This window comes from Gopherus evgoodei, chromosome 21 (genome assembly GCF_007399415.2).
Source record: "Gopherus evgoodei ecotype Sinaloan lineage chromosome 21, rGopEvg1_v1.p, whole genome shotgun sequence".
Classification (NCBI taxonomy): domain Eukaryota; kingdom Metazoa; phylum Chordata; order Testudines; family Testudinidae; genus Gopherus; species Gopherus evgoodei.
In genome coordinates, this window is record NC_044342.1 from 8,929,591 (window position 1) to 8,935,297 (window position 5,707).

The window sequence follows — 5,707 nt, forward strand, 5'->3', positions numbered from 1 at the left end:
TGAAGTAGATGGATCCATGCTGATTTGCACAAGCTGCATATTTCCCTGCTAGAGTCCATCTGAATGGTACAGAGTTTTCTGCCCTGTTCGGTGATTGCCAAATAATAATACTGAGATTCTGTAAAAAGCTACCTTTTTGTCCACCATGACCAGGTGGAATTTTAAAGCACTTGAGGGCTTTACACAGAAAAGTCAGAGGAGATAGGCACTCCACTTCTCCTTTGTGTGCCTTAGTTTCTCCAGCTATAGAAAAGGATGATAAATTTTACTTATTCCTCAGTAGAATTGTGTCTACAATAATTAATATTTGTAGAACTCTTTGAGATCCTCAGATTACTGTTGCTATGGAAATGCAAAGTGACATTATTATCATTGAATCAAATTGATTTCTAATTGTTGATAATTCCAATTCATATGGAACAGATTATGGTTTCATAATATATGGACCAGAGTCCATTTTGATTCTTTGTTTGTTTGTTTATTGTTGTTGTTGTTGTTGTTCTTTAATTTTAAGAAAAGGGTAATTAAAAAAAACTGGAGATAGTAGAAAAGAGAGATAAAAAGCCTGAAGCTTTTTAGTGGGGGAAGGGAATTAAAAACCTAAAGTATGAAGAAATTTACAAAGACCTGAGTAGATGACTATAAGGGTATGAGGAAACGTAACAACTGTTTGCAGACAAAGAGACAAAATTTAAAAAAAAAACCAAACAATCAGAGCTGGTTGAAAATTTTCAGAGGAATGTTTTCCGTAAGAAAACAATGATTCAATAAAATCTAAACATTTAGATGGAATGTTTTGATTTTGTCTAAATTGTCTATAGAAAATTGATATGGTAGAATAATATTGCGTCATGGTTATCATTTAAATGATAATATAATCAAATGTACAGAGTCAAAATGAAATGTTTTCAGATTATTAAAAACTGCCTTTTTACTTTATTCAGATATGGTATTTCAGAATATTTTGTTTCACTAAAATAAAACCTTGAGATTTTGAATTTTTGGCCTGATTTTGGATTAAACCTAATTTTGAAATCTATGATTTTATGGTAGGACAACTATGAAAAAAGAGAGAGGGCATTGTTCTTATATTTATTTCTAATAACAATAATGATCAGGAGTTAGCCAGTTCTTTGAGCCCTTACTGATTAGCATTTGAATTGTTCCCTGAGCAATTCCACAGAAACCAGTGTGATCATTTATGGAACAAGGTCCTGTTCAATGTGAAGCTAACACAATACGTCCCCTACAATTTACATAGGATCGTCCACCAAATACCTCTGAATAACTGACATCAGTAAAAAGAATAATGCCAGCAAAACTACACAGAATTATGGACCTTTAGACAAGCATCATGGCAAATGTGGAACATTTCTTACCATTAAGCCCTGATTTGAACTCTGGAATCAATATGTTTGTATGCTGCTGGTTTGTGAAATGTTTTGTTCAATGGAAGGCCCTGACATGGTCAGCATCTCTTCTAAAATAATTCTTCTTTCTGATCAGCCTACTCGAAGGATCAATGCTTCAGTATGTGGCTGAGATTTGGGAGGGGAGCGATCCTGAATTTTTCAGCTGCGTCCTACTGGCTCAGGAGGCATTGATGAGTTTTGATGTCTAGTAGAGTGATGAATTTAAGCTCCCAAGTTTGTCTTTTGAATGGTTTCCTTTGAGGATGAGGACTGAGATGTCAGATACAGAGTGATCGTTTTGTGAAAAGTGTTTGCCCATGAGTGATAGCATTCTTTTGTCTTTTATCATTTTTCTGTGTGAGTTCATTTGTGAGTGTAGTGATTGTCCAGTTTCACCCATGTTGTTGTTGGGGCAGTTGGTGCTTTGGATGAGGTATACCATATGTTGTGATCAATATATGTAGGCCTGTAGAATCTTGGAAGGACAAGCTTGTGTGGCCAAAGCTCGTATTTTCAGGGAGCTAATCCCTTGGGCAGAGGGTGACAAAGTACCTCCAAACCCCAGGATCTTCTGGGAAGCATCACCATGGTCACAGGAATTTAACCTCCATGTTTCACAAAATGATAAGCATGTCATCCACTCATCCACCCGTCCATAAATAATCGTAATATATGAAAAATATCAGTCCAGAAAGTTAATGAGAAATCTAGCTCAGTAGTAGAGATGGTTGGAGATTTTCCATTAGAAACATGGGGAGAGGGGCAGAGGGAAGGAATTTGGGCAGAAAGTGACGATTTCATCAAAATTGACTTTTCCTTGGGAAATGACTTTTTTCAATTAAAAACAAAACATGGTGGTTGATATTTGTTGTTGAAAACCTCAGCAACAAAAATAATCATCAAAAAATGTAGCTGAAAATGGATTTCCCCCCAAATGATTTTGTGGGGAGGGGAGGTGGACAGAATTACTGACTAGTTCTACTGAGAAGAAACTGCAGCCTGATGAGCACTTGAAATTTATGGTCACAGAATAAACACAGAGAAATTAGATGCAAACATAAAACACTCTTGCTCGAAGGTTGCAACATAACACGACTTTATTTCTTGGACTACAGAACAATAAGTTCACAAAACTCCCAAACCAGTGAAAGACAAAGCAGGCTTCTCCCTTAGGCATAATTCACCCCACCTTGCTCTAGGATGGCTCTGTGCAGATTGACTCCTAGTCCTAGATTGCAAGCTTCCCTACAGAGCCCTTTCCCTGGATGCAGGACCAGAAAACCATTTCCAAACTTGGAATGATAGCTTGTGATTTTAACACAGATTTCAATACATCACATGGCACATTCAGCGAACACCTGTAAATCATATTACTCATAGACTCATAGACTTTAGGGTCAGAAGGGACCAATATGATCATCTAGTCTGACCTCCTGCACAAAGCAGGCCACAGAACCCTACGCGTCCACTTCTATAACAAACCCCTAACCTATGTCTGAGTTATTGAAGTCTTCAAATTGTAGTTTGAAGCCCTCAAGCTGCAGAGAATCCACCAGCAAGTGACTCATGCCCCACGCTGCAGAGGAAGGCGAAAAACCTCCAGGGCCTCTGCCAATCTGCCCCAGAGGAAAATTCCTTGCCGACCCCAAATAAGGCGATCAGCTAAATCCTGAGCATGTTGGCAGGACTCACCAGCCAGCACTCAGGAAAGAATTCTCTGTAGTAACTCAGATCCCATCCCATCTAACATCCCATCACAGACCACTAGGCATACTAACCTGCTGATGATCAAAGATCAATTGCCAAAATTAAGCTATCCCATCATACCATCCTTTCCATAAATTTATCAAGCTTAGTCTTAAAGCCAGATATGTCTTTTGCCCCTACTACTCCCCTTGGAAGGCTGTTCCAGATCTTCACTCCTCTAATGGTTAGAAACCTTCATCTAATTTCAAGTCTAAACTTCCTAGTGTCTAGTTTATACCCATTTGTTCTTGTGTCTACATTGGTACTAAGCTTAAATAATTCCTCTCCCTCCCTAATATTAATCCCCCTGTTATATTTATAAAGAGCAAGAATATCTCCCCTCAGCCTTCTTTTGGTTAGGCTAAACAAGCCAAGCTCTTTGAGTCTCCTTTCATAAGACAGGTTTTCCATTCCTCGGATCATCCTAGTAGCCTGTCTCTGAACCTGTTCCAATTTGAACTCATCCTTCTTAAACATGGGAGACCAGAATTGCACACAGTATTCCAGATGAAGTCTCGCCAGTGCCTTATATAATGGTACTAACACCTCCTTATCTTTGCTGGAAATACCTTGCCTGATGCATCCTAAAACTGCATTAGCTTTTTTAATGGCCATATCACATTGGCGGCTCATAGTCATCAACCAATACTCCAAGGTCCTTCTCCTCCTCTGTTGCTTCCAACTGATGTGTCCCCAATGTATAACTAAAATTCTTATTAATAATCCCTAAATGCATGACCTTGCACTTTTCACTATTAAATTTCATCCTATTACTATTACTCCAGTTTACAAGGTCATTCAGATCTTTCTGTATGATATCCCGGTCCTTCTCTGTGTTAGCAATACCTCCCAGCTTTGTGTCATCCACAAACTTTATTTGCACATTCCTGCTTTTTGTGCCAAAGTCAGTAATAAAAATGTTAAATAAGATTGGTCCCAAAACTGATCCTTGAGGAACTTCACTAGTAACCTCCTTCCAGCCTGACTGTTCACCCTTCAGTACGACCCGTTGGAGTCTCCCCTTTAACCAGTTCCTTATCCACCTTTCAATTTTCATATTGATCTCCATCTTTTCCAATTTAACTAATAATTCCCCATGTGGAACCGTGTCAAATGCCTTACTAAAATCGAGGTAAATTAGATCTACGGCATTTCCTTTGTCTAAATAATCTGTCACCTTCTCAAAGAAGGAGATCAGATTGGTTTGGCACGATCTACCTTTAGTAAAACCATGTTGTAATTTGTCCCAATTACCATTGACCTCAATGTCCTTAACTACTTTCTCCTTCAAAATTTTTTCCAAGTCCTTACTACATACTACAGATGTCAAACTAACAGGCCTATATTACTCGGATCACTTTTTTTCCCTTTCTTAAAGATAGGAACTATGTTAGCAATTCTCCAGTCGTACGGTACAACCCCTGAATTTACTGATTAATTAAAAATTCTTGCTAATGGGCTTGCAATTTCATGTGCCAGTTCCTTTAATATTCTTGGATGAAGATTATCTGGACCCTTCGATTTTGTCCCATTAAGCTGTTCAAGTTCAGTTTCTACCTCAGATGTGGTAATATCCACCTCCATAACCTCATTCTCATTTGTCATCGTTCCATTATCCCTAAGCTCTTCATTAGCCTTATTAAAGACTGAGGCAAAGTATTTATTTAGATATTGGGCCATGCCTAGGTTATCCTTAACTTCCATTCCATCCTCAGTGTTTAGTGGTCCCACTTCTTCCTTCTTTGTTTTCTTCTTATTTACATGGTTATAGAACCTTTTATTATTGGTTTTAATTCTCTTTGCAAGGTCCAACTCCACATGGCTTTTAGCCTTTCTCACTTTATCCCTACATGTTCTGACCTCACTAAGGTAGCTTTCCTTGCTAATCCCACCCTTCTTCTACTCCTTGTAGGCTTTCTGCTTTTTCTTAATCACCTCTCTGAGATGCTTGCTCATCCAGCTTGGTCTACAACTCCTGCCTATGGTTTTTTTCCCCTTTCTTGGGATGCAGGCTTCTGATAGTTTCTGCAGTTGCGACTTAAGTAATTCCAGACCTCCTCTGCATTTAGATCCACAAGTTCTTCAGTCCAGTTCACTTCCCTAACTAATTTCCTTAATTCTTTAAAGTTAGCCCTTGAGAAGTCAAAAACCCTAGTCCCAGATCTATTTTTGTTTATCCTTCCATCTAGTTTGAACTGAATTAGCTCATGATCACTCGAACCTAGGTTGTCCCCTACAACCATTTCGTCTATGAGGTCCTCACTACTCACCAAAACCAAATCTAAAATGGCATCCCTTCTTGTTGGTTCTTCAACTACTTGGTGAAGAAATCCATCAGCTATCACATCCAGAAAAATCTGAGCCCTATTATTCTTACTAGCATTTGTCCTCCAGTCTATCTCTGGGAAGTTAAAGTCTCCCATGATCACACAATTCCCATTAGTGTTTACTTCATTAAAACATTAAAGAGGTCTCTATCCATATCCAAACCATTGATTTCAGTAGGATTCACATTCCATATGGTTTGTTTCAATGGGATGATATTAATT